Below are 8,387 nucleotides of genomic sequence, written 5' to 3'. Positions count from 1 at the left end.
TCCTTCTTTTGTAGAAAATTTATTGGTAGTCCTCTTGGGCCCTATGCCCCCTTTCTTGGGTTTAACAGCCTCATCCAAAATGGCTTGGAATTCATCAATTAAAGGACGAGGTCCTGCAGGAGTAAGGGCGCGATACCCTTCTAGAATTTTACTTGAAAGAGGAACATCACAAACCACCACTTCCGGAATTGAGCCAATGATAGAGAACTTGGAGCTATCTGCCATAACAATACCTGTTGTATGGAATGTCACAATGGAATCCATCAGTGCATCAGTCATCACTATATTTTTGAGATGCTTAATAGCCCTGTTGACAACAACGGTCCAAAATCTCGCACAGGAGATCTCACTGTGACGAGTAACAGAGTGAGTGCTCTGAATGAATTGAGCCTAGAGGATAGAACAATAGTCTATGTTTTCACGAGTGTATAGGCCGTACATCAGACCCATGAAGAGCTTGCTTTTACAGTCATTGCCTGTGACCCTTTCAGAAAAGGATTTGAACAAGATGGTGAAAAGGGCGTTCCTAGTTGGTGGAAGATTTGGTTTCTTGAACTTGGATACAGCAGTGAGTGTTTCCTTGTATCCCATTTGATAGAACATTTCCAAGATGGATGCGTTGGAGATGGCTTCCGGATTGATCAGATTGTCAGATTGTGGGAGCCCTAGCAGACTGTAGAAACGGGTCTTGGAAATCTAGGGCTTGTGATTATGGATATCGAAGTAAATCCGTTGCTCGTCCTTGACATAGTTGGCAGTGTTATATGCTTTGGAGATAATCGAGATAGGAACATTCTCAACTTGTGACATAGAAATAGTAAGAGGAGAGTATTTGAAGCACTCAACCAGAGGTAGAAGAAAGGCATCATATTTTACCATATCTAAATCGATGATGAGATTTTGATGTTGCTTCACTGAAAGGAGTGTTGAATGAGCAGTTTGATCTTGAACAGACTGATTCTCAGATGAAGCCGCCATTGATGAAGCTTTGAAGAAGATGAACAGTAAAGAGCCTTTTAATCGCCAGAAATCATTGAGAAAATTTTGAAAGTGGTAAAGAAATAATGAACTGTCAAAATCCTTTTATACGATTTGATTTGGTGAGAGAAAGCTGGAGAGAGAATCTCGAGTACTGAACCGTCGCCTGGAAAAGCTTGGTTTGATAGCTATGACAAGCCAGAGGCATGCGTCACTCGGCGTAAGAATAACTGTCTATTGAAATTTTCACGCGCCCGTTTGAATTCTGATCTTTTGAAAATTTGTCGCATCAACCTATCTTCTTTTGCAATATAGAAATCACGTTGAATGCATACGACTACGAACCTGAAAGTTAAATGTAACTACGAACAAGAATTTTGAAAATCACACGGATCTTCATGCAAGAGGGTCAAAGAAAAAGAAATAAAAGTAAGTTTATCTGTGGGATGTGTGATGTCTTACATGAGACATAAAACTATTGATCTCAGACAAAGACCTTTTTCTTCATAGTCAAGAGAGACTAAAAAGTGTCTGTTCGGTTGCCCATTAAATACGATCAGATGTTTGATAAGAAACCCTGAAAGGGATCTTTTATGTAAGGCTAGTAAAGGTGGTTTATCCGTTAACCAAACTACAAACTTGACATAAGTGTGAAACTTGGAAAAGGTACTCGTGTGACTAGTGTAGTCAGTTGAATGAGTAGGTTGGGAATATATTATCATTGACATGGAACAACATTGAAATCTCAAAAAAAAAATTACATCTTTTGGCCACTCGAAGTTGGAAAGGATCTAGGAAAAACTGAGCTCACGACATGAGCAGTTGGAGCTCACGACGTGAGAAACGATTAAACAGAAATATTGATTTAAACTGTGCTTACGATGTGCGCATTAAGAGCTCACGATGTGAGTAACACTGCAGCCCAAGCCCGCGATCTTTTCGGGTTTCCATCGTATATAAACACCATAAGCTCCATTTTAGGGTTCCAAACCAGCCTCCCTCACCCCTAAACTCACTAAAACCCTAAACCTAACCTCTTCTTGTGTTCTTCAACTTTTGGTGGAGTTTCGGAGGTGTAAAGAAGAAGAGGAAGAGCATCTAGTCCATCATTTATGCATTCAAGAATCACCATCATTGGTTTTGACACCTTCTAGACCTATGGTGAGTTTCAAGTTCATTGGTTTATGTGTCAATAAGCCTAGTTCTAGATTTTTGGTCCTTATTTCTCTAGATCCAAGTAGGTGTGGTTATTGGAATCCATAAAGTTTCCAACATTAGGGATCTCCAGGGTCCCTTGAGTGTGATAATTGCTAGGTCTTAAGTTTGGTAGAGTTTTATGACCCTTGCATGAGATTTGATGCCATATTTCTTCATTTGTGCCCTAGTTGATGTTGGGACATGTATTGGACATGCATGTCCAAAACACTTCGATTTTTATGGTCCTTTGGGTCAAAGAAGACCCTCTAGACTGACCCATGTTAAGTATTAATGGATTAGGAGCTTAATGCTGATTTTTTGGTCAGATCTGGACTCACAACGTGAGGAATGAAGCCTCACGACGTGAGAACGTATGCGAGGAAGTTTCTTGGCTGAAATCACGACCTCACGACGTGAGTATAAAGTGCTCAAGATGTGAGCCGCTCCTGCGCAAGTTTTGGACTCGTTGATTGTTCGCTAGCTTGTTATCGGACTCTTTGGATTGATCTCATAATGGACTAAGGATTTTAGAGTAATAGACTTCTGATTGGGCTTCCCTTGCTGGGCTTGCCCTAATGGGACTTGGATGATGAATTGGGCCTTAGTGGGCCCAATGTAGTTAGGCCTTGATTGGGCCCAATGCGCTTGGGCCAAATGTAGGGTTGGTTAGTTGGAGCATTTATGGGATTACTGTTGAGTTGTTTTGCCATGGGTAAGTATTAAAGAATGGTCTGGTTGTTTGGTTCAGTTTGTGGACGCCGGTTCATAGTAGCAACAACAATTGTGGGATTTATCTGCCGTTCAAGGTGAGTTCTCCTCACTATATCAACAGCGTCTAAGGAACCAATGTCGGCCCTTATCGGGTTTGTATCCAGGTTTATTGCATGATATGCTTATTGATTTACATCCTGGTAGTTAGGATGGTGATATGCATAGTGACCTTGTTAGGTCGGTATCTTGGTATATAGGATGATGCAATGTCAGTGACCGGTTAGGTCTATATCCTCTTTATAGGATTTTGCTATGATTGATGATCTGTTAGATCGGTTTGACTATTATATTTTCTAGTGTATGATATTATGTGCACATGTTTGTTTGATTGGGGGATTAGGTTGAGGCGTTCCTGCTTTGTGCTGAAGGCTAACATACCTAGGGCGGTCAGGATGGACTACAGGCCCAAGAGGGCATGTCATTCAGAACAAAGGCACAATGTGTGGTCCGGATAGGTTGTTGGCCCTATGAGGCAGTCCAGACGTGCCGAAGGCTAGGAGAGCAGTCCAGATAGGATGAACGCCTCCGAGGCGGTCTAGTCAGGCTGAAGACTCATTGTGCGTGTTGTGTTTGTTTATGTGATACATTTATATACGTATGGTGTTGGTATTTTGGGGGTAACTCATTAAGCTTTTGAGCTTACATTTATCGATTATTGTTTCAGGTACTTATGATGATCGCGGGAAAGCGAAGGCGTGATCGTGCACCTCCTGATGTTTTCATGATTTGATTTTGAGAAACTCGGATATTAAACTGTTTTGAAAACATGTTTTTAATAATTAATGGTTTTTTAATGACTTAAAAAGTTTTAAAGTGGCTTAAATTATATGGAAGTTACAAGTTCGTATCAGAGCCTTAGTTTGAGTGAATTGGAGGAAACACTTGTGCGTATCCAATCTCAAACTGAGGACTCGAATTTTAAAATGATTGTCAAAATGGTTTTCTAATTAATAAAGGAGGATGCAAGTGTATGATCAGGAGAAGCCCACGAATAGACCCCAAAATACCTTACAGATTATTTGATTTTATGTTAGAACAGCATGCTAGTACTAGGCTAGGTATCTTCAGGAGTTGTATGATAGAATTGAATGATTACATGATGCCTGATAGCCTAGGGGTTTTCCTTATATGAAATTGACATCATTACTATAGTTGTTAAGTGTATGCATCACGACCTTACATAATTAGGATCTTATAGAATGAGAATGTTTGGCTTGGCCTTATTTCCTGTTCTTGTCTGATTAAGGTCTTAGGGTAGGATCAGGTATTCGAAAGCCTGTAGGGTCCAACGTTATGTATCACTAGCATACACGAGTGTTGTATGGTTTGTGGAAATTTCATGGGTAGGTAGTGTAGGGTCAGTCGACCAGTTATGAGATATTTAGCCTTCCTCTAGGAGTGAGGATTGAGCGCTCGCCATACATACATATATTTTTAGGGCATTGTGATGATACTTGAGACAAATATGGGTAGGTGTAGAAGGTAGTATAGGCCAGTACTACTGAAAGCACAGGACCCATACGCATAGAAAGGAAGTCACAACCCCTAGGGTTTTGTTGGTAGTTGGTTTTCCATTGTTGCACAGAATGCCTGATATCATCCTGGTATGCATTTCCAGTATGGTGGTTATGAGACGATTTGAGGATCGATCCGGGTCAAGATCAAGAGCTGGCAGCCAGGATAGGCCAGCATTGACAAAGGATCGTGCCAGGCAGATTATCCGGGAGGGGGTGATTGAGATAGTCCGGGGTCAGATTCCGGAGGTGTTTGGGTCTACTAAGACCGCCATGGTTGAGTACTTTGACAAGCGCTATGCAGCCATTGCTGAGATGGCTACCGCACCTGCTTCAGCAGTTGTAGGAGGCAGGGGGAGGAGCTACCGGATAGGATAGTTCGGTATTGTCCGTTGAACAAAGGCGAGAGAGTATTCCTGTGGAGGTATCTCAGATTTTGCAAGAAGAATTGTCCGGTGTCGTGAACCAGGTCACCGCTAGGGTGATCGCCAATCTCAAGGAGCAAATTACGGCCCTGCAAACTGTGAGACGCTGCTACTGGGATGACTACTAGGGGAGTGTCGGTTATTGGGCCACAACTAGGAAAGAGGAGGAGGAAGTTTTCAATAGAGGATGAAGAGTTGGGGGCTACTGACTTGGGTACTGATAGTTTGGAGGTGTGTGGAAAGTGTGGGGGAACCCACGAATTTGCTTATCACAAATTCAGGTGCTACAAGTGTGGAGAGAGAGGTCATGTACAACAGGATTGCAAGAAGGATAATATATGCTTTCATTGTCACCAGCTAGGTCATTTCAAGTCCGATTGTCGTATGTTGGGGGCAGAAGGAATTCGGATTCCAATAGTCATCGTTCCTTAGGAGGTCAAAGTCGAGCCGCATGAAATCTCAAGTATGTAATCGAAAACCCCATTCTGTAATAATATCATGGTTAAAATGTCTTTGATCGGTATTGTTCTTGCCTTGTAATCTCGGTGAGTACGGGTAAACAACAACTTCGGGTTAGTTACATGTTTTGTTTTATCTATGTGTGGCGGAACTTCATGAGTTGTTAGGTCACTAGAAGTATCAGGACAATTTTATTATCAAAGGATTGTAGGTAGTTAGAGTTCAAGGATTTCCTTAGAGGATAGGAAGCATAATGATTGATTGGTGGATTGAAATTTTATCATCTATGGCAAGGGATGTACCCTTTCAGTTCTTCCAAGTTCACCGGAGTAAGCAGGCTTGTGACCCAGGGCTGGTGGTATTTCTAGCCTGGGGTCTGTTGGTTGAAAGGGTTTGCAACAATATTTCAGCGCATGTGAGTTGATGTGGCGTGATCATCTTGCGAGGCAAGTAGGTACCACATCCTCGGGTAGGCCAGATTATCAGTTAGAGTGCAAATAGGGACCAGTTCATGTCACCTAGCATCAGTTCATGTCACCTGCATACCCTAAGGAGGGTCAGGGTAACCCAATAGGAAGAAGTCGGTACTTATTTGAATATTCTTGAGAGTGTGACATCTCCTGTATTCTTCGGGGTGATATTGGGAAATTGTATTATGTTGGTATGTTGTTGTATTGGGTAAGTTATATCCTGGTTTGACTCTCTGCTATGCTCGAGTTGACTTCTATCCAGTAGGTAGTAGTTAGTGTCCCAAGTGGGGGAGGGGGGGGATTATGAATTCTCAGATGGAGCGTCATTCGTTGAGGGTTTTGTTTAGTTGTCAGGGCTCGGCAGTACATTCAGCACGGGTGTGCGGGCTATTTAGCATATGTGGTGGATACACGGGTTAGTGACCAGACCATGGAGGGTGGGCAATCATCATGAGGTCCAGAGTTAGGATGGGATTATAGAATATGGATTGGATCAAGAGTTCGAAACCCCAAGTGGAAGAGAACATGCAATATGGGAGAGGGCACTCAGATGGGTCCAGGGTTATGCTCAACCGAATCAGGGCGGTCCGGATAAACTGGAGGCCCAGCGGGCCAAACAAATAAGGTCGAAGGCCCATAGAACAGTCCAGACAGACTGAAGGCCCGGAGTGATAGTCCAGACATGCTGAAGGTTCTCAGAGTGTTCCAGATAGGCTGAAGTCCCAGTGAGGCGGTCCAGTCATATTGAACACTCTATATGTACTCTGTTAGATTTTTGTCGGGTAGTGACCATGTTGCTTTATGACAACAACCTGTAGAACTATATGTTATTTATGCTCGCTGATTATGGAATGCCCTTGGGGATTGTCGGCGGTTATGCAGGAGAATCTGAAAAATTTTGGGTAACAACGTGTTGTATAAGTTAATCGTGCATGGGAGAGTTTCAACATTGTTGTGTCCGTTTAGGGTTGTTGTTAGGAATCGGTTGAAGTACGGAAGTTCTTGGTTGATCATCTTCTTTCATCGATACGGAGGTTGGTAATGGCATGACAGAGAGTTAAGGGTTACACTAAGGTTTTGGTGCATCACGTGGATTTGGATTGGGAAAAGTTTGTTATCGACCGATTGAGGAACTTTTCTGCAAGATTTGAGGTATCGTCATTTAGAAAATCAGGATGGATTCATGGATGGCCGTTTCGGTATGGCTTGTAGTGGAAACTTGCATTAGGAACTGCAAGTATATCCGTGTGAGGCAGGCATTTTGGAGGTTAGTGAGGTAAGTGGGGGAATCTTTTGGTTTGTGGTGCGAGTCGCGAGTTTCAAGTGAAAGGTGATGTCATCGATGGTGAAATTGAGGGTTGTTGGAGTTAGAATGTCCCTCTCTTTTAGGTTCTGGGAACCAGGTTAGCTCTTTCTCCTGATTACTTATGGTAACACATCGTATTTAGGTGGGTTGAGGCGGTCTTGCGCCATGCAATAGGCCAAGATACCCGGTACGGGCCAACTGTAAGTCGTAGGCACGGAGGCTTTGGGGGAGCGGTAGGGTTGAGGCGGTAGGCCAACAAACCCTAAGAATTTCAACCTGGTGGTTGATTGGATTCGAGATGTTGATATTCGAGCCCAAGGCTGATCGGGCCAGTCATGGGAGTTTGTGGTGATAAGCTAGCAGTGATGGGTATATTGGTTCGGAGTTAAAGGGACCATGGACAGTCGACACAAAAAGGTTCATCTCCCAGTCTGTCTCTAATTGTTCATCATATCTTTGGAAATTTTGCAATCATAATTAGTTTTCTCTGGAAGGATTATTGAATTTATGTTGCTCAGTAAAGAATTGTCTTCAATAGAGTATGATCAGTGGTTATGTATCCTGGTAGGAACCTCAATTGTTCAAAGATTAGTAGTCAGTTTAGGGTATAAGGGAAATGGAATTAGCAATGCCTAGCATGGGTGGTCTGTCGGGGAGTCAGAACAAATTCGAGATTTCAGATTGCAGATTTTCAGGTGGAGTAGAGATGGATTTGCTGCGTCGGATTATGTAGTTGTCTTCTTCGGATAGGAAACTTTATGCCGGGTTTCATGACCTTGGAAACTTCATGGTATGTTCAAGCTTGTGGGTGTGTTCCTTAGTATGTCGGGCTTGCCAGGGATGGCAAAGGATGATTTCGAGGATGAAATCGAATTTAAGTGGGGGAGAGGTGTAACACAACGGTTTTCATGTATTTCCAAGTTCACCCTTGGGTTGTAATTAGGTCATTTTTAGCCATTAGGGAAAAAAGGAGTTGGCCCTTTTTGGATGAAGGTCTTGAAGTCTAAGTAGTCCGAGTGTTCGATGGCGTTTCGGAGCCAAGGGTATAATTGTAATATATTAGTGTGGGCCTTGATGAATTTTGAGTTCTCGTTCGGGAAGCTTTAATACTATGATGAGTTGCTAGAAGTCTATGGCTTTTCGTCACCTTTCCGTGGATATAAAGAACATCAAAAACATAGTTGAAATGAAGAAGTTATGGTCGTTCGAAGTTGGAAAGGATCTGGGAAGAATGGAGCTCATGACATGAGCAGTTGGAGCTCACGAC

The sequence above is a fragment of the Lactuca sativa genome, chromosome 5, assembly GCF_002870075.4.
Source record: "Lactuca sativa cultivar Salinas chromosome 5, Lsat_Salinas_v11, whole genome shotgun sequence".
Taxonomy (NCBI): Eukaryota; Viridiplantae; Streptophyta; class Magnoliopsida; order Asterales; family Asteraceae; genus Lactuca; species Lactuca sativa.
This window is presented reverse-complemented; position numbering follows the sequence as displayed.